The following is a 22,583-nucleotide window of genomic DNA, read 5'->3' as shown; positions in this document are numbered from 1 at the left end:
AGAAATATTGTCAGGTATCCATTGGCAGATTGTTTTTTGTTAAATTCTATGCATTTTTTGCAGTGTATTTGGCACATATTGCATTTACACCTTCTTCCCCTCATGGGTTTTTGGGTTTTCTAGGTTATTCTGGTTTAGCTAAATTTCTGCAGTGTGAGTTGTGTGTGTGAACATGAGTCTTTTCACAGAGTTGTGTTCCAACGAAGGAAGCATGATCAAATAATGGATGGATTGATAGGCTTGAGTAGAGTGTGGTATTGATCTTTGAAAAAGAAGAAAGTAAGGATAACAGCTTTCTTTAATTTTCTATTATCCATTCCTTCCCTTTCGATGTGGTTTTCTCTAATTATAGAGTCACAGGGGCCAGAACTTGTACTGTCCCATTCACTATTTGTGTGGAGTTTATGTATTCTTGTTATTACATGTCTACATATGAATTTCTAAAGTTTCTATAGCTTTCCTTTATCATCATTACAGTTTGTATTTAAGAATTAAACTCTGAATTGATACATCATGAGAAAGAGTGGGTACATGAATGTTCCCTACAACCATAACGTTAATTGTGCCTTATGCTTGGATTTTTTGCTATTTTAATAAAAATAAAACTATGAGTTGCAATGTAATGAGATTTAAGGTTTTCACTTATGTCCATGTACATGTTCATAAGTAAGGTCCCTTGTTTCTGCCCCCTACTATACTCTAATGAATTAGAAATCTGAATTTTAGTGGGGAAATGCAATTTTCCTCAATGGTTTGAAAACATTCAGGGAGCTTATCTTATCTTCTGCCTTAACATATCCATTTGTAGCTCTGCTAGTTAGTGCTGTGGTCCTGAAACAATCAACCCACCTTTTGGTCTTCACTCAAAATGCACCAATAAATCATTTATTTACTAAGATAGAGAATTTAATAACAGTGAAGTAGACAAAAACACCATAGCTAAAAGAGATGCAGTTTGCAGCATGAGTATTGACAGACTCAGATGTGCTTTGCAGATTTAGTTTGTTTTTATAATTATTTCCTTATTATAACATGTTATAATACCACATTCATGCTGCATTCAACCCCATTTTATGGAAGAGGTTCCATTCATATATCCAGTCATAATGAAGATTTTAGCCAATATCGACTATTTAACTATTTAACTCACGATGACATATATGAGAGAGAAATCATCTTGTGTGAGCATTAACATGTCTTGGTTGGGGCGTCAAGAAAAAAGACAAGAAGGCCTGATTATCTAGATTTCCTTTATTCCTTTTCTGGATTGACCCCGGGACCTATCCTGAAACATTGGGCATAAGGCAGTTCTCTTGGTAGAAGTTTCTCCGTTAGCCCATCACATCTATGCTGACACACAAAGGGCTAACTAGACCTGCCTAACTACATTACATAGTTCTGTACTGTGGAAGATCCTCCGTGAAAAAGGGGAGGGTTACATCCAAATCCACAAAGAAGGAGCTTCTGTTGGTAACTGAACCAAAGACCCATACATTTACTGTACCAGTGTACCCAGTTTGGAGATTAATGGAAAAAAGGGTTAATTTATTCTAGTGTTAATGTATTGTGGCTCAGATGGAATAAATCAAAGAAGAGACACCACCAGAGTCAAAAAACCAATTAGTCACTTGAACTGACAGAGTTCCCCTTTGGGCTGATTGTTTTAGATGGTTGTGGACCTGAGGTTTTGTCCTGGCAGTTCAATGTAGACATGCTATGAAGAGAGAACCATCAGAGCAGAAAGAGTCCAAGTACACTAGTATAACTACATCTGACTCTGTATCAAATTTTGAATATTGCTGTGTAGTGTCTTTAGTTCTACATTGAAGTCCCTGTCCAGAATAAGCTATGCTTTGCAAAATACAGATTCTCTTAACTGACACAAACAAATCAGAAATAAAAGAATGAAATGATATCATTTTCATTTCATTTTCTGAATGACTCTTTAGATGTAGTTCTGATGGGCATGAATGGGGTGGAGCTTTCATCCCCAGGATTCATTTGCCACGGTCATCTATATAACCACCAAATTATCTGAGCAAACATATTATGATTTGCCACCTTTAATTAGCTTAAATTTCTTAAAAGCATTTGAAAGCTAGGCTGTTCTTCATTCTGGTATTATTCTTTCAGCTATAATTTAGGTCATACTTGGGTCACTTCAAGAAAGTGAAAACAAATGTAGACTGTAATTATTTTGCAGTTTAATGAAGAGGAGATAGACATGTACCTTTTGTTTTTAATTATTTGTGTTCGCAGGTCAGACGACGTTTTCAGCAAAGGTTATGTTTTTGTTGTTTATATTGCTTTACAGAATCAAATTTTTTAAAACTGTGTTCAGAAAAAGACCGTGAAGTAAACAAATTAAACCTGAAGTTACCAGAGCTTTTATGTATTTTCTGCTTTCCAGGTTGTATCTTTTGAAACTGCAGTTAAAATAATATGGGTCAGTATGTTTAGTGATTTTGCTGTACGTTATGGGTGACACTGCACCTTTTCTCCTTTATTAAGTTAGTGTCATACGGGGCAAATGGTGCTACTTAAAGCAGATGGGCATATGCCAATCATGAATCATATGTGTGTGCAATTTAGAGAACAAAATTGTTAGCAGTTAGAAGATTTTGAATGCAACATGTCAATGCTGGTTCCTAGCAAAACTAACTTGAGAATGAGACACCATCTCAAAAACATCTTACTGGAAACAGCTGATGAAAGAGGCAGTGGAGCCTGATCTATACTGTGCAGAGCAACAGAAGGCAACATACCTTTGAGTCACCAGAATGCATAAGTTGTCATAAGCAGAGAGTGATTTGGGCTAAGAAGCACAAATACAGGACACTGGATGATTAGAAAGGCATCACCTGGTTTGAAGAAATTTCAATTTTTACTGATTTGTGGTGAAAAAAAAACCCACCACAATACAATGAAAACACCATTAGTTTGTTGATTTGTCCTCCCTGGAATCAACAACATGATCTGGCTGTGATCTGTTATAAAATAAAATATGCAATCCTCTTTTAAATGTTTCAATTCTCCAAAGGGGTACTTGATGCTGAGTTCTCCAAACTATGTAAGCCAGATATCTTGAGACTAAAATGAAGCATACTGTAAATGTATGGGGTGTAGTACTGGCTTAAAAATTGAAAGTAAATGCGAAATTGAAAAGAATTCATCCATCCATCCATCCATTATCCAACCCGCTATATCCTAACTACAGGGTCACGGGGGTCTGCTGGAGCCAATCCCAGACAACACAGGGCGCAAGGCAGGAAACAAACCCCGGGCAGGGTGCCAGCCCACCGCAGGAAAAGAATTAATATTCATTCAAAAGTATTTGTTCACATTAACATTTAAATATTACATTGTGTTAAAATATTGCATCTTGTTTTTTTTATTTTTACAATAGACTTTACAGTTCCAAAGTAAAAACTATCCAATTTTACTTATCTCTCTAAATCAATTAAAATGAAAATATGATGAATAAAAAATAAATCACCTGCCATATGTCAGTATCTGGTAGAATTACCCTTTGGCAGAAAGTATAGCCATGATTCCTTAAAGTCAAGTATGTGCCAGCTGTGTACATCTGGAGTGGATGCTGCACTTTCTGATCATTGTTTGTTACAAAATTGCTCAAACTTCCTCAGGTTCAATGACAGCGGTTGTTGTGCAGCAAAATTTAATTTCTGCTGCATAATCCTGATTGTATTAAATTTGAAACTTTGACTGGGCCACTCTAAAATATCAATTTTAATTTTAGCTGGTTTGTTTAAAAGATAAAACTTCTCACTACTCACAGGTCTGTTTTGTCTTTTAAGGATTTCTACGTACTTTATTGAATGTATTTTTTCTTCTTTCTTCAATAGTTTTCTAGGCTGAAACACTTAAAATACATCATTTTCCACAGCAGAGATGAGTTTTTATATCGTTATGCTTATGGCAAACAAAATGCGTAACATTTGGACAAGAAAGGAACCGTAAAATCATCTTACCTTGTCCTTTCATTTGTGAAGTATTGTCAGATTTTTTATTGATTTCCCTACTGAGCAATATTTCTCAGTTAAATTATAATGTACATTTATTGAGCTTTAGGGCATTTTCATTGTCTTGAGGACTTTCTTCTATCTTCCTTCTGAATGTTACATTTCAATTACCCTATTTGTTTTAAATACTGTATGCCCTGTTTTTATGCTCAGTGGGGCCCAAATTTAACTGCAACCCAGGGGGAAAGACATTAATTATACACTGGTGTAATTAATGCAATTTGGTAGTTTCAGTGGCCACTTTTAATTGGCCCAGAAAGAATGAGTGAGTGTGTGCGTGTGCAGCAGAATGGCAGATAGATAGAAAGATAGATAGATAGTGTGGAATAAATGAGGGTTGTGCAGCCCCTAACCCGACACAGACAGGCACAAAGACACAAGTCCGAGCACAACATGCTTTTATTTTCTTCCTTTGCTTTCTTTCAGCACACTGCATAAATCCCCAACAAATATTGCTCAGCCCCTTCTCCTTCTCTCTTTCTTTCTCCAATCTGTTTCTCTTTCTCTGCTGCCTCCACTCATTCTACTCACATACTTCGTCCACCTTCCACCCAACTCTGGCTCCCTGAACGGAGTGAGATGGCCTCTTTTATACTACACCCAGAAGTGCTCCAGGTGCTCTTTGGTCATCCGGCAGCACTTCTGGGTGTGGTGGAAATGCCGCATGGACGGCCGGAGGTACTCCAGATGCACCCACTCCGCAACTACCCAGGTGCCCCCTGATGTAATCCAGGGGGTTGCCCTCTTGTGTTCTGCGGGAGATATTGCCTCGAATATGTCTTCTCCCCTGGTCCTTTCATCACAGGAGCGTCCTGGCCGGGCAAGGGTCCCAGATGTCGGCCACAATAGATAGATTAGATAGATAGATAGATAAAAAAAAAACTTGCATTAGTTGGTAAGTGGGGTAGTTGTTCCAATACAACTTGGAGTCCTGCCACGTGCAAAAGTTTGCTGATGATACTGCTATCGTGGGCTGCATCAGGAGTGAGCAGGAGGAGGAGTATAGGAACCTCATCAAGGACTTTGTTAAATGGTGTGACTCAAACCACCTACACCTGAACACCAGCAAAACCAAGGAGCTGGTGGTGGATTTTAGGAGGCCCAAGCCCGTCCTGGACCCCGTGATCATCAGAGGTGACTGTGTGCAGAGGGTACAGACCTATAAATACCTGGGAGTGCAGCTGGATGATAAATTGGACTGGACTGCCAATACTGATTCTCTGTGCAAGAGAGGACAGAGCCGGCTATACTTCCTTAGAAGACTGGCGTCCTTCAACATCTGCAATAAGATGCTGCAGATGTTCTATCAGATGGTTGTGGCGAGCGCCCTGTTCTACACGGTGGAGTGCTGGGGAGGCAGCATTAAGAAGAAGGACGCTTCACGCCTGGACAGACTGGTGAGGAAAGCAGGCTCTATTGTAGGCATGGAGCTGGACAGTTTGACATCCATGGCAGAGCGATGGGCACTCAGCAGGCTCCTATCAATTATGGAGAATCCACTGCATCCACTAAACAGTGTCATCTCCAGACAGAGGAGCAGCTTGGGGGTGGGGTGGGGGGTGGGTGTTAAACGTTAACATTATTCAAAGTTATTGTCTGTTTTTACCTGCATTTTTATTACTCTTTACTTTAATATTGTTTTTTTTTTGTATCAGTATGCTGCTGCTGGAGTATGTGAATTTCCCCTTGGGATTAATAAAGTATCTATCTATCTATCTATCTATCTATCTATCTATCTATCTATCTATCTATCTATCTATCTATCTATCTATCTATCTATCTACAGTGGTGTGAAAAACTATTTGCCCCCTTCCTAATTTCTTATTCTTTTGCATGTTTGTCACACAAAATGTTTCTGATCATCAAACACATTTAACCATTAGTCAAATATAACACAAGTAAACACAAAATGCAGTTTTTAAATGATGGTGTTTATTATTTAGGGAGAAAAAAAATCCAAACCTACATGGCCCTGTGTGAAAAAGTAATTGCCCCCTTGTTAAAAAATAACCTAACTGTGGTGTATCACACCTGAGTTCAATTTCCGTAGCCACCCCCAGGCCTGATTACTGCCACACCTGTTTCAATCAAGAAATCACTTAAATAGGAGCTGCCTGACACAGAGAAGTAGACCAAAAGCACCTCAAAAGCTAGACATCATGCCAAGATCCAAAGAAATTCAGGAACAAATGAGAACAGAAGTAATTGAGATCTATCAGTCTGGTAAAGGTTATAAAGCCATTTCTAAAGCTTTGGGACTCCAGCGAACCACAGTGAGAGCCATTATCCACAAATGGCAAAAACATGGAACAGTGGTGAACCTTCCCAGGAGTGGCCGGCCGACCAAAATTACCCCAAGAGCGCAGAGACGACTCATCCGAGAGGTCACAAAAAACCCCAGGACAACGTCTAAAGAACTGCAGGCCTCACTTGCCTCAATTAAGGTCAGTGTTCACGACTCCACCATAAGAAAGAGACTGGGCAAAAACGGCCTGCATGGCAGATTTCCAAGACGCAAACCACTGTTAAGCAAAAAGAACATTAGGGCTCGTCTCAATTTTGCTAAGAAACATCTCAATGATTGCCAAGACTTTTGGGAAAATACCTTGTGGACTGATGAGTCAAAAGTTGAACTTTTTGGAAGGCAAATGTCCCGTTACATCTGGCGTAAAAGGAACACAGCATTTCAGAAAAAGAACATCATACCAACAGTAAAATATGGTGGTGGTAGTGTGATGGTCTGGGCTTGTTTTGCTGCTTCAGGACCTGGAAGGCTTGCTGTGATAGATGGAACCATGAATTCTACTGTCTACCAAAAAATCCTGAAGGAGAATGTCCGGCCATCTGTTCGTCAACTCAAGCTGAAGCGATCTTGGGTGCTGCAACAGGACAATGACCCAAAACACACCAGCAAATCCACCTCTGAATGGCTGAAGAAAAACAAAATGAAGACTTTGGAGTGGCCTAGTCAAAGTCCTGACCTGAATCCAATTGAGATGCTATGGCATGACCTTAAAAAGGCGGTTCATGCTAGAAAACCCTCAAATAAAGCTGAATTACAACAATTTTGCAAAGATGAGTGGGCCAAAATTCCTCCAGAGCGCTGTAACAGACTCATTGCAAGTTATCGCAAACGCTTGATTGCAGTTATTGCTGCTAAGGGTGGCCCAACCAGTTATTAGGTTCAGGGGGCAATTACTTTTTCACACAGGGCCATGTAGGTTTGGATTTTTTTTTCTCCCTAAATAATAAAAACCACCATTTACAAACTGCATTTTGTGTTTACTTGTGTTATATTTGACTAATGGTTAAATGTGTTTGATGATCAGAAACATTTTGTGTGACAAACATGCAAAAGAATAAGAAATCAGGAAGGGGGCAAATAGTTTTTCACACCACTCTATCTATCTATCTATCTATCTATCTATCTATCTATCTATCTATCTATCTATCTATCTATCTATCTATCTATCTATCTATCTATCTATCTATCTATCTATCAGAAACTTTTTTACATTGTCAAGGTTTCTGCTTCCACTACATGACATGGCAGTTTGTTCTAGAACAACGTCTGTGAAATCTAATGAAAACATTTTTTTAAAATCCTGTATTTTATATAGAATGCATTTATTGTATTCAAGTGAGGTACAGCTGTTAGCACCGGTGCCTCACCCAACCAGTGTACTGGTTTGTGAAATGCTGACCATTTTCCTTATGTCTATATAGGCTTTACCCCAAACACTTGATTTTTTTCCCTACTCTCTTAAAAATAAAGGTGCCAGAGTGGTTTTTCAGAGTGATGCCATGGGGGAACCATTTTTGGTTCTCAAAAGTCCTATCTTCATGAATGTTTCAGAAAGAACCTTTATTTATTTAGATCTGTAAAAGGCTCCATACAGTAAATAGCCATGAATAGATGGTAACAGATTTGTGAAATACCAATGGCTAATACAGTAATTTTAAGAGGAATCTTAATGCATACAATAACATATCTATCTATCTATCTATCTATCTATCTATCTATCTATCTATCTATCTATCTATCTATCTATCTATCTATCTATCTATCTATCTATCTATCTATCTATCTATCTATCTATCTATCTATCTATCTATCTAGTTGTTCCAGCAATTTTGTGATTTTTATATTATCTGTTTCCTTTTGCTGTGAGAATAATGCAAACTACTAAATCATTCAATATTCTTTCCTTTTATTTCAGTCTTTGATTTTTTTCAGACAAATTAGACATTAGTTGTACATCAAGCCAGCAGAGAGCTGATCCATTATGCTTGAGCGTCCATTGTTTTTCTGTGGTATGTTAGATTAGCTTGTCATAGTGTATAACAACAATAATTACATAACCTGCACCCAAAACAATAATATCTAAAACCTCATTTGTTTTTTTAAAAAAAAGAAGAAAATGAAAAGCATAACTCCACAATTTATGAAATGACATTTCATTGTTATCATTGTGTTTTTATTAGACTTCAATGTAAACAAGGTTTCATGAATTATTAATAAAACATGGAGTACTTGCTGGAGGAAGGTGACTTGTTCACTTTCTCTCATGGCACCTTGGTACTTCCATGTTTATGTGTCTCAGATAGTTTGTGGCTTCTGAATAGCCTGCTCATCCTGGGCTTGGAATTTGTAACTTGGATTTTATAACTGAAGACCTGGCTTAGAGAGCAGGCTATGTATACTGTGTCCCTCTATTGAATATTGAACAAAGAAGTGGAGTGATGAAATTTGTGAAGGGCGGTGTTACAAAGTGTTTCTTCTGTAAATATTTACCCCAGCTTATGTTGTGTCCACCTAGATCTGTCCATTGAAAAAATAATATGGTGTTTTGGTTTTTTTTTACAAGTAGAAGAGGTTAAGATTGAAAGATGTGGAAAAATTGTTGTTTATATTCAGGCAAACGATAGAAAACACAGTAGTGATTAGTGTTACTAAAGACGTACAGGTTAGGTAGATTGCTGATGCTAAATTGGCCCTAGCGCATGTGGTTGTGTGTGTCTGTGTGACTTTACCTTGTAGTAGACTGGTGTCCTGTCTAGGAATTGTTTATTTTTGCACCCAGCACTTGCCTTTGAAATAGGCTCCAGCTTCTCCATAACCCTACTTAGGATAAAGCAGGTTTGGAAGATGGATGAAAAGATGTCTATCATGGCTGCACCCTGGTGTCCTCAACCTAAAGCTTGCATTCTTTCACCACAACTGCTTAGTGCACCTCTTAATTAGTAGGGACTCAGTAGAGACACCCGGAGAGAGAAAGAGAGAAAAGGAGCAGAAAGAAGAAGCCAGTTTCAGAAAAGCTGGTCTAATGGATAAGAGAAATTAAATTTGGGACCTTAGTGCAGCAAAGCACTTTTTTATTTTATGGGTATGTGTTATTGGCAAAACAATTGGCAAAATGAGGAATTTCAACAGTTTCCTTCTTCACCTATTTGTGTAATTGGTCACAAAAAGGCAGTCAGACAAAGTATATGTGCTTGGCAGACATTACTAACATAAAATTTATGAAGTGATCTGTTGTTTAAATGATATGAAAAAAATGTCTATATATGGCCAAATAAGTGGGGGTGTCTGTTGTTTTTAGTGATTTATCTGCTACTGTGACTTAATGAGAATTATTTAATTGCTATTAGTTTTCCTAATTTTGCTGTGTACATTAAAGTACTGTATGTGATTTATATAATGTTACAACATTTGTGAGATTTGATATCACAGGCTTTACTGTAATTGAAAAAAATACTTGTATGATCTCCACAAAATGGCTACATCTAATATTGGGATAGCCCTAGTTAGTAATTAAGCAAACAAGCTTGATGGACAAAATAGTTTCATATATGCTTATATTCTTATAACTGATGAACTTTGTTTTCATCTGGGTCACAAACTTTCTTAAAACCCCCATTTTTTTCACAACCTGCTGTTACATTCACAGTCATTTCTAATTTGACACCACTGCTGAAACCCTTATTCTATGCAGCTGTGTCACAGAGACAATGCCAAGGCATGTACGGCATAGAGCAAATATTACAAAGTTGGAGCGACTGGATGCTAATTATGATTACTGTCTGTCTTTCCAAATGATCTTTTCATCACTATGAATGCTCTTTTGATTATTCTGAGCTTAATCAAAATGCAAAAGGTTGTAGACATAACACAATTATACACTATAAAAAGGGGTGTTTACGATATGTCAGACCTGAATAAGTAATAAAAATAGCAGAAAAAGAAATGAATGTTCGATGACATTAGGCTATGCATCCTGCAGAGGTGCAGCAAATTTGGTTTCTACTTAATCCATCATCATGTTTGAAATGCCAAAAGCAAAATGATTTAAATGTATAAATTATACAGTACATCAATAAAGTATTTCAAAATGAAACTTACATAACTTGTTTTGTGTGCACCTTACCTATAAAACTTGGACAAAAATAACATAAGCAGTTTTTGAAATGACAAGTGTCTGCAAGGTAGCTCTTACTTCTAGTAGGCCTGTACATTTCTTTTTCCAGATTGGTTTATTTAAATGGCATGGGATATGCATGCGATGTTTCATCATTTCATTTGGCTACTTATTAATCACATTTTTTACATAATGCGGTGATTATATATATATATATATATATATATATATATATATATATATATATATAATTTATGTGGTGGGGAGCCACATTTGCAGGCTTATTTTATGAACAGAAAAGTGAAAACAAAATACACATTTATTTACATCTAGCAAAGATGAGGACTACTTTTTTAAAGCTGTTGATGTACCCTGCCTTGTTTCTTGGGAGATAATCTTTAAAACTATTTGAAATAAGTTTTGTAGGAATGCATTCCAAATTCAAATACATAACTAAATATAATCTATGAAGCATGTGTTCACATTACAAATTCATTTCACACATGGCTGCAAATGAAGGCAGATAAATACTGTAAATAAATAGGCTTTTGTTGTCCATTACCAATGCTGTATTTTACAAATTAATAATAATACACCAGTTGAAATGAGTGAAGCCAGGTTCATTTTGCTTTTTTAATGAACTTGACTTTTTGTTCCAGTAAAGGTGATTGTTTATTCTTAGAAAGCAGCTATGGGGATGCAAGCACAAAACCCTTCTGATTTAAATCATTGAAGATTTCCTTGTTAAATCATTACAATTTCTTTGTTCTCACACAAAATATTGCCATTTCCTTGTATTGCAAAGTTCAAACAATGAAAGCAAACTAAAGTTACTTTTAAAAGCAAAATGGCCAGTATGATGAAGCTTATGTTTTCTCACGGGGTGTTGATATACATGGCATAAGTTCCTGGGCAGCAAAAATAATAAAAGATACATTGCAACAATCACAAAATTGCAAAAAAATAATTCTTTTACAATTGAGAGGTGTTTGTTAGCCTATTTTAACTTTGTAAATAAGCCTCCCAATATTTAAAATTCAGTACAGAAAAGCATAAACAGAAACCCATGATCTGTGGGTTATTATCTGTGGTTTTGACTTTTCCAACTGCTACAACAAGCAATCCTCTGTAAGCTTTTGTTGAATATGCCTTGTGGGTCAGTAAGACCTTAAACCAAAAGATCAATATTTACTTGTCAAACTTTCCCAATATAACCATCCATTAAATTTAATATGTACAGAACTCTAGCAAGCAACAAGGTTTGAAATGTGTATGGAATGCAGAAACTACTTTTCATCTCATCGTATCTCATTTTCTGAAAACCCTTTTTCTGGTGAGGGTCGTGGTGAGCAGGCCAAGCAGGTCAGCCTAGACTTCCTGACCCCAGATGCAGATACCGGTTCTTCCTGGGGAATTCCAAGGATTTCCCAAGCCAGCCAAGAGATATAATCTCTAGAGTATGTTCAGGGTCTGCTGTAGGGTCTTTGCCCAGTGGGATTTCCATAAACGAGCTCTAGGCGCAGCTACTTTTTGGGTGGGGGGCATTAATATGCTGAGTTTCCAAAGCCAATCTCAACCAGCAGGGTCTTCCTAAACTGGCATTGCATGTAACCCTCACCCCACAAGAGTCCACAAGACATCTCCACATTGCCTGGCTGGGGTATGTGAATTGCATGATCAGCAGGTGTGCGTCGGCAAATGCCACTTCCAGGCCTTCAAAAAGAGATTGAACCCAGTAACACTATCCCTGGCAGGGTACATGTTTTATAAGTTGTGCCATCATAAGGGGCACTGTAAACAGTTCTTTTGTTAGACCTTTCAACCTAAACCTTGTTTGCTCAAGGGACACAAAGCTCTCGATTAGGGGTCCCCAACTCTGGTCCTGGAGGGCACCAGTGACTGCAGGTTTTCATTCTAACCCTTTTCTTAATTAGTGATCTGTTTTTGCTTCTAATTAATGTCGTTGGAATTAATTTTGACTTGTTCTTGAAGACTCAGATCCCTTTATTGTTTCTTTTTCCTTAATTAGCAGTCAAACAATAATGAGACACAAAATGAGCTAAAACATGACCAACATTGTCCATCACACAATATCTGAAAATAAAGAAAGGTGAAGGTCTCAGGAATGTTGATCTGCTCAGGTCCCCAAAACATTTTAACAGTGCTCATAGAAAAGAGAAAATCAACAATTTCAGAAATGCATGTTATTGCACAATGAGAGCAGCAACAAGCCATGAAATTAAATAACAGGTTTAAGTAACAACTAAAATCAGACCCTAATTAAGCAACTGCTTGGAGTGAAATTGGTTGGAGTTTCAGGGCCTGACTTAGTTGGTCTTCTGTTGGCTCACTCACTTTCACATTTCATTTCTGTTTGGGTGCCATTTAAGGAAAGAAATGAAGCAATTCAGAGGAACGATGAAGAAATTCAGGAGAACAAATCTTAAAAAACAAGTCAATTAAAACTACTGTATATACGCGCGTTTAAGTTCTCCCGTGGATAAGTTGGGACTTGATTTTACCGTATAATTTCCTGTATTTTATTATGTCGGTCATATAAGTTGAATGCGAAAAACTCACGCTATTGGTCCAAGAGATTATGATATACTAACGCCCACCTGAGAGAGGAACCACGGAGCACATTACCTTTTTTTTTCTATGTATTGTGCCTACGTGACCACACGGTTATACCCAAACTATTCTGAAGCGACATTTGCACTGTTTTGTTTTTTCTGTATGTCACACCCTCATACACCTTTATCATAAGAGCATCTCTTATCTACGATGGAGCGTTCGGTCAGAAAAAAATATGAAGCTTGTTTTAAATTAAAAGTCATTGAAATGGTGAAAAAAATTGGTAACTGCGCTGCTGCAAAAAAATTCGATGTGTCTGAGAAACTGATGCGAGATTGGAGAAGGCAAGAAGATGTAAAAAAAAAATTAAGTGTCGCATTTTTGAACGGGCGTATAAGTCGGGTTCTGATTTTATGATCGATTTTTCGGGTTTCAAGAACCGACTTATACACGAGTATATACGGTAATTCAAAAGAAGTTAATTAGCAGCAAAAATAGTTCACTAATTAAGAGAAGAGTTGAAATGAAAACCTGCAGCCACTAGGACCCTCCAGGACTGGAGTTGGGGAACCCTGCTCTAGATACCCTAGCCCTTAGCAACACTAAAATGACAAGCGAAACTACCATGTCAAAGTGACACCCAGACTGGGGAGAGACAAATTTTGTGCTTTTTATTAAGGATTAACATTTGTGTCTGTGCTTTTACTCCAGAAATTATGAACAAATTATGTTGGAACATCTTCCTGAAATGTTTCAAAGCATGGATGCAGGGCTGAAATCACTCTTCACAAAAACAAAGCATCTGTTCATTATAAGTAAAATTTTGTCCTGTCATGCCCAAGCTGGACAAAGGTTTTAAAAATCAAATTTGAAAACTTGCGATTACTGTGAACAGTAACAGCAAAATATGACCTTCTTAGACAAAGTATAAGGTCGAGTAGAGTGAAAGTATAATCAAAGTGGACAAAATACTTGAGCGCATAATTTACACTACAAATTCTACTAAAGGATTTATTACTCCTGTACACTTCAGTTGCTCCATTCTTTTTGGTGATAGCTAGGAGACAGCTGCTTTAAAAGGCACGCTTGAGTGTGTCTTTCGGATGGCACTGCTGACTCCCTGCTCATTCAGAGACAAGCAGAAATTTATTTGAAATTATTTTACATGCAAACAGAAATCCATTCTCTCTCTTTTTTTTTGCAAAAGTGATTTGTCTGTGGTGCTGCGTTCAGTTTTTGATTTTTAGATTTTTTATTGTGTTTTTCATCTTTTCAGATTCTAGCAAAAGATTAATAAAAAAAATGTTGGTGCAGGAAGCATACTTAAAAAGCAAGCATATCATCCATCATTCTATATATTGCCTGAACTCCATCTATTCTTCAGAAAACATATTTTCTATCTGTGCAATGCCTTACTGTTACCAGATATGTACATGGAATGAAGAAGATACTACAAAAGTTTCACTTCCAGATAACACAAAATACAATGGCGTCATTACTAAATGAGCTCAAATAAAAGGCAAAGTGGTACCAGAGTTGTAAATTAGTTATAGTGACAAACAAGTCTGAGAACCATGTGCACTTGTCCGTTGATGGTCATTGCCTTTTTGGAACTTTTCTGTTGATGGTTGCTATGCTATTTTTAGGAAATGTCACCTGGAAGTGTGTGGCACGTGACATCACCAGGTCAAAAGTATAAAGATCAGTGTCATACACTTCCTGGATGTCCAAGTTTGGATTCAACCTAAAAGGTTCAGGGATTTGTTTGTTTATTCATTGAAATGCTCTTTGTTTTCAAAATCTTTTCTGTTCCTGACTGTGAATTACATCTCTCATTTTTGCCCAGTTACATGAATTATTGTAGCTTTCGATCTTCTCTTTCCAATCTATCACTACGTTTTTTTGCCCTATGTCAGGGGCTTAGTCTATTGGATTCCTGCTTTCTTGGATCTTAACTTGCTTTTCCTGAGTCCATGATATCTCCTGATTTCAATTATAAAAACAACCACTGCTACCCTGCATAGTCAGTACAATGTTATTCAATATTCAATATTATGTTATGAGCTGCCATTTTGTTTTAATATTTCAGTGAAGGGTACTGCTGTTTGTCCTGTTTGGTGTTGGCAACAGTGATCTTATTGACTACCATGTGACTACCAGAAGTGCAGTGCATGACGTTACCACACCAAACTTAGGGAACATAACAGCATACATTCCTCCATGTCCAAGTTTCTGGATAGAGCTATATTTAAAAAAAACAATTGTATGCTTTTTTCCTAATGTCAGGCATTTTGTGATTATTAGAAATTGTGGTCAAGTGACTACTCACACTGCACAACAGAGTCACCTGTCATATATTTGCTCAAACCATATGAGGAGGTTTGGCCTGACATGGCATGATGTGAATGCTCAGGCTATATGTGTTCATGGTCTTGACAGAGAGTTTTACCCATTGACATTACGCAACAAAGCTTTACCCATTCAAAAAAATTATGTGGCCACAGGCTTCTGTGATGCTAGGTCTGCCTGCAGCTGGCATACTCCTTTTGAACCTTGGTCATTTATAGTTGTAAACCGAGGATGGGCTAGTGCAGTGAGGACATATAGCAACAAGAGTGGTGCAAAAACTGCTCAGACCATTTCATTTTCAAACAGTAAAGAAGGCAGTGTCCAAATTAAAGTGAATTGCAAGTTCTCCATAAATAGTTAAATAATCTAATACAAACAGTGTCTCTGTGAAGATTAAAATCCAGCAATAAATAAGATGCATAAGTAGGTTAAAATCAAGAATAAAATCAAAGTCAGTTTCAGTCCATGAAAAAGCCTCAATACTCCTTCCACAACCATGTCTGTGCTGCTTATCCAACAGGGTCCACTCAGCTGGTAGACACACACTCTGACAAATGTGGTTAACTCATTTTTGCCTTGAGTCCCCAGCACCATCTCTTGTTGTCTGTGGTGGCTATTCTCCTGCTCCCTGGATGCTTAACAGGAGTGAACCTACCCCTTGGAGCACCACCAACAACAACAATATTTATTTATATAAGGTGGAGTGGTGGCTCTGAGGCTAGGGATCTGCACTGGCAATCAGAAGGTTGCTGGTTCGAATCCCGTAAATGCCAATAGGGACTCTGCTCTGTTGGTGTAAATGTGATTAGCCACTTTCCTCATCAGGCAGCTTTACTACTGCATGCACCTACACCTAGAGAATCCATTCCCGGATGGGTTTATCCATTCCCGGGAATTCATGAATCCTGCATTTCATTCCGGGGAATCCCGGGCGCCCGGGGATGACACAGTGCAAGGGCATCTCACATGTGAACGGTTTTAGAACGACCGACACTTATTTTTAATAAAACTACTGCAATATGTTGACACAAATAAAAGACTAACCTTAACTACAAGCAATTCTTGCTGTCATATAAATACATGTATCTAGTTAGTTGCAGTAATAAGAGCGTAGAAAGCACAACTTGTCCAGCGTCCAGGCTAGAGCGCACCTTTGTGCAGAAGTATGCCTGCTGCTGAGAAAGCATGCAGTAGGCAGCGCAGTCATCAGATACTGATACACTTGTTCTAAACAATGCCCGTGCTTGCCGTTGCTCTGAAACACCGCCATTTCAGCTTTTAATGATGCATCCAGTTTCTTGTCATCATTCTGTGATGGCAAGTTTCTTGGCACAGATAATGCGGATGCAACAAACTGACGCATTGCAATTTCAAGTTGCTGTTCAAAGCTGTTGTCTGATGAAGTGCAAGCTGCAGCAATGGTGCCATCTTAATTATTTTCAACTATAACTGTTATTTCTTGATTGATTTTTACACTTTTACACACTATATATGCAAGCTTGGCCATTCCCATTTTCCCGGGAATTACAGCAGTTTCATTCCTGGGAATGCGGGAATGAAAAATGTCCGGGAATCTGGGTAATCGGGAGCCCAGGAATGGATTCCCTACCTACACCTGTGGAGACTATTTTTGTGTTTTTATTTAAAAAAAAACACATACCATTTTGGACCCCTAATATGCTTCATCATAGCTTCTCAAAGTGTAAACAAAGAAAAGAGCCATGTTGCTGGCCTTTGCTGTGCTGTGCCTTGAAAATGCAAAGAAAAGAAAAAGGTGTTACCAAACATGGCACCACCAATATGGCCTGTTTTATAGAGAGAACTGAAGGTATGTAATCTGTGTAATTTACCATTGTGTGTGTTTATTTTGGGCTCTTCCAGTAAATGTTTCCTAAGATACTTTTGTCATTGTCAGTGACAACAGAGAATTGGCTCATGAGACTGCTCACACTACAAGACAGCCAACAAAGATTTCTGACATAACAGAATATCAATTGGTGACTTCAAATCAAGCTTATAGGTGTCGCACAATTGTACAGTGTATGCTCAGTACTAGATATTCTTTTTTGGCTTTAGAATTTTTGCGTGTTTTTTACTTAGATTTTTGGTTAGCATTTTCGGCCTTGGTTACTTTGTCTGTTTTTTGGTTTTTAACTTTGGCCTGTTATTGTCATCTTCTGGTTTTACTGTTTTGTTGTCTGTTTTACCTTGGCAAAAGAATGACTACCATGAGGTCACAGGTGACATTACTTGTTACTTGCCTAACAACCATACAGCATCATAGTAACCATTCACACAAAATGTAACTGCATCTCATCCAGGACCTTTTCATCTTCTCTGCCTGTTTTTTGTGAGGATATTCATTCAGGTAAAAATGAGCTTGGAAAATGAATTAGTCATTGAATTAATCCAGATTTCTTGGTTGTAATGCTGCTTTTTTCCCTTTTTCCTTTCCTCTTTCAATTGGTCATTTTTCACCCATTTGCCTCATAAAACATAAGTGGAGCCATAAAGCTTATTCTGTTTTGTTCCATGTTACTGGCAATTTGTGAAATAAGCAAAGGTGATTTTTTCAAATCTCTTTTGTTGCTCTGGTTTTATTGGTCTTAGATAGACAAAGGGATCACACTATGGCAAAGTTGTATTTTTCATTTGCAGAATTGTAGTTCTCCTTTGGGCCCTTTTAATCAACATGGGTCTTTTTCCTACTTGAGTTCTGAAAGCCCACCTCTCCCGGTCATCTTCTCATCTAGAAGTGCTGTATTGTGATCTGTTTTACATTCTCTTTCCCATTTGTTACTTGAGCACTGGTGTTTTGCTCTTTGTCATCTGTTCCTTTTCACCATCCTCATGTAAAACTCTTCACACACTTGGGCTTTTAACAATCGGCACAGACACATCTCCAGTCAAAAACATCAAATGCTGTCATGCACGAGGACCCAGTCATCCAAAAAAGTACAACAAAGAACTCTTCATTTCATCATTTCACTATTACAAATATATTTGTCCTTACACCGAATTTTTTTGTTACATTTCAACTGTTCCTTGCTGCTGTTATAATTTGCTTATGTGCCATGAAGGCTGAAAACAGGTCACTTTCTCACCAATGCTATGGCAGATTTCCTTCTTGTATTTATTTTTGCTTAGGTAAAATACTGAGTCATAATTTAAACATTGTGTTTTAAAAAGCAGATTTGTCTGTTAAACAAAGCTCCCATATTATATGTATTGGGTATTCTATCTATCTATCTATCTATCTATCTATCTATCTATCTATCTATCTATCTATCTATCTATCTATCTATCTATCTATCTATCTATCTATCTATCTATCTATCTATCTATCTATCTATCTATCTATCTATCTATCTATCTATTCGTGTTTCATCAACATGAGGGTATAATCTTTAACCTGCATGGAATTATTTTATGATGGGCGGGCAGCCACAGCAAAATACATGCCTGTGCTGCCATATTGCTGTCACATTTCTTTTTCTCCTGTACAATGTGTAGTTCCAGGCCCGCTCATCAGCCTTCAGTTTTGATGTGTGTCAAGAGGTGATCTATCTCTGGAACATGACCAGAAACTAAAGAACATTTGCAGTATCATCAGCTACCACATGCAAAGTGTAAAATTTCAATAATATAATAACATTTTAAGCTAATGCCCTTCACACTTGCTTTGATTTAATGCAAAATAATGTTGAATTCTAATACATAGTCAATCTATTTCAGAGTCACACGGGCACCAGAGCCTATCCAGAAAATATTGTGCACAAAGAAGGAACCAGCCTTGGTCAGGGTCCCAATCAGTATTCCCTATTATTTTTGTTATTGCTGCTGAGTGGGTGTGCTATTAACATACTGCGTATTCAGTTACGTTTCGTTTAAAACCAATTGCTTATTATGCAGTCCCCCGTTGAGTTTAGAGTGTCACATTTCAATAATACCTCATCTATGAACAGGAGGTGGTTAGGGGTCAAATGGAGTTTAGAGTCACGATAAATTCACACCCAATTAATGAGCGAGGATGAGGGGAGTTTGGTGTTTGCATCTCCGTGCAAAGTATTATGCGATCGTCATGTTATTTTTGTGCACCACTATGACTACTGCATGACAGTTTGAAAAATGTGCACTGCCATGCACCTTAGAGAAAATATTGGTCTCAATTCATTGTGGGGCCCACTCAAGCACACTCCCAATATTATATTGTTTACTGTCACCAGTTATCCTAATATGTACATCTTTAAGGAATGTATAAGGAAATCTAGTGTACCTGGAGAAACTGCACACAAAAACTGGGGAAAATGTCCAGACTATACCTAGACAATGATGGCATCAGTTTTGAACTCAGGTTGCAGAAGGTGTTGACGTAGAAGTGCTAACCAGTGCACCACCATGCACCGTTGATATGGTTGCCTTTGTTCTTTTTCATTATATATTGTGATGGATGGCAGACTTGGGTAAGCATCTTGGCCAGGATGGTCCCTGGTTTCTTATCAGGCTGGGATTCCAGATCATAAGAGGCAAGAAGATAGGCAGCAAGTTCCCTGTGTCAGCCAGGAGGTAGGCATGAGATGGCAACATGCAAATAGAAGTGAGTATGCTGGCGGCTGGGAAGCCAGTATAATGGATGGACATGTCCCTCTACATACTCGGTGACAGCATTTCTGGACTAGGGTACCCAAATGCACACCTGCAGGACATGCTGAGAACTGTAGACCCATTGTAGCAGCCCTGCTGGATTCTGTGGGTGCAGTCAGTGGTAGCTGCAAGAATTGCCTTTAACTACTTTGTGTGGCTTCTGCCTAACGTGGAAGTGCTCACTACATGAAAAATTCTTCCATTGGAAGTACTCCCTGGTTCTTCATAAAAGAAGCCACTCTATCTCTCCCAGGCGAGTTGGAGTTGGGTGTGGAGGAAAGACAAACTTTGCTTGGGTGGAGTGGAGGACGAGGAGAAAGATGAGAGAGAAGAGAAACAATCTTTTATTTGTTTTGCGACTTCTATGAGGAACCTGTTTAAAGGTATTTTGTTGTAATAAATTATTTATTTAGACCTGAGACTTGTGTCTACTTGTGTCTGTGAGGTTGTGTCAGGAGTTTGGGACTCTGAGACACACCACAGAGTTCACAATATCTGAGTGTTAAAACTGGTGTAATCACAGTGTAACGGCTCTTTCATCATAACAAACATCAAGACAACAGCCTGTAATAATATTTTTCATATCAGCTAACAGTAAAGAGTATCAATCTGAAAATTGTAATCAGATCTGACTCAGTCATTAAGAACTTAGTGTACTAGTGATGCTAACCCAGGAACAACTATATCAACTGACACACCTGGAAATAAGACCATTCGAAAGTGGCCACTGTCACGGGAGTGGAAAGCACAGTTGTCTGGTGAACATTGTAGGAAACTAAACGGATTTAAATAAAATCCCCCCAAAAATGGTTAATTATTTAGTAGTTTTGTACTAAATTATAATTTTGCATGAGTAATTCAGTTAATCAATTTTAATAATGTACAGCATACATGTACTTGAAGCATTTATATTGGCTGGTGGTGCAGAGGTTAGTGTTGTTGCGTAGTAACAGCAGAGCCCTGGATTTAAAACTCAACCCAAGCACAATCTTGAGGTGTCTGAAGCCTCTGCCCATGTCTGCAAGAATTTTCCTCCCACATCCCAAATAAGAGTAGGTAGGATGATTGGTCATTCTTACCTGACCTCTTCAGTAAAAGTAATTGTGCCCTGTGATAGTAGTGCACCCTATGGACTCATAATCATTTACTGGAATATGCAGGCGTAGAAAAGGAATTATTTATCAGTAGTGGACAGTTCATTGGTCTAGTGGTATGCACTGCCACCTCAATAATCCAGCATTTTGGGTTTAAATCACATGTCTGGTTGTTGCCTGTTTGGGGTATACATGTTTCCTCATATCTGTGGTGGTTTTTCACTGGGTACACACATAAATTGGCTCCTTGTGTGAATGTGAGTTATAGGTGCTTGCAGCCTTGTGATGAACCAGTGCCTTTCCAGGTTTGCTTATCTCCTGGTGCCCAGTGTTGCTGGAAAAGGCCTGGGTTCCCTTGACTCTAAAGTGGATTAAGTTAAAACTTTTATGTTATGATATTAAACTGGCTACTTTGCTTACTCTGAATCAAGCATTGCAGCTTCACTGTCCAAAATGTGTGAGGTTTGAGCTTTCACGCTGTGTTTATGTAGATTCTCTGCTGTTTCTTTTCTCATCCCCAATCGTGCGCTTATTAGATGAATTGACTCAACTCTATAAACTTTCTTTGTTTGAGAGTGCATGAGCTTGTTCTGTTCTTTGTCCTGATGGTGCTGAGCATCCAGCTCATCACATCCCTCTGTTGGAATATACACTTTCAGAAAATTAAATAAATATGGATTCTTCATTAAGCAATGTACAATGTTTAACAAAGTAGTTAGTTATTCTGCTGTATAGCTTCTCCATATCCCTAAGTTCAGACCCCAGCCTGGGCACTATCTCTGTGGAGTTTGCATGATTTACCCTTGCCTGCATGGGACTGTAAAAGGAATAAATGAATCAGTAAATATTTGATATATTTTTTAATTCCCTAAATAGTAAATTCTGTTTTTTGATTACACCTGTTTTTTAGAATTACACTAGAGGCTTTGATGATTGTATTTGGTAAGCATGGGGTTCTGTCAAACTCTTTGCCAAGCAACAGCCGACAAACACGTGACCTCCTCATTACTGATTGCTGACATTATTTATGGAAGCATATTAATGGCACTTGTTGCTTACACTTGAGAATTGTTCTCACCTCCTGGTTCTTATGATTTTCCATAACTAGATTAAAAAGTCCCTATTCGTTTAGTTATGATCCCACCGTAATTCATAAAAATTAAGGACTTTAGATTACATTCTAAGATTGCATCATCAGATATGGAGAGAAGTAAACTGACATAATGTGCCAAGCAGGATCCACAAGAGCTGTAGCACTGAAAGTTAGTGAGAGTATTCTGACTATTTTCTGAAGTCCCCATTTATAATCTGAATCTTATATATTACCACAAAATCAACATTGGTCAATTATTTTTAATTATCTGGACATATTTTAGCAATAGCAAGTAAAATTGATCAAACAATGTTTTTAGTGTACAGAGGAGTAAATCAGTTTAATGAACAGATTTATGAAACTTTGT

The 22,583-nt window shown here is 37.9% G+C and overlaps 1 protein-coding gene across 3 annotated transcripts in view; it reads left to right on the top strand.

Moving 5' to 3' along the window:
- The window catches only part of adam19a (ADAM metallopeptidase domain 19a), a 684,192-nt gene that overhangs the window by 113,247 nt on the left and 548,362 nt on the right, over positions 1 to 22,583 (top strand). The window lies entirely within an intron of this gene.

The sequence above is a fragment of the Erpetoichthys calabaricus genome, chromosome 5, assembly GCF_900747795.2.
Source record: "Erpetoichthys calabaricus chromosome 5, fErpCal1.3, whole genome shotgun sequence".
In the NCBI taxonomy this organism is placed as follows: Eukaryota; Metazoa; Chordata; class Cladistia; order Polypteriformes; family Polypteridae; genus Erpetoichthys; species Erpetoichthys calabaricus.
This window is presented reverse-complemented; position numbering and strand designations above follow the sequence as displayed.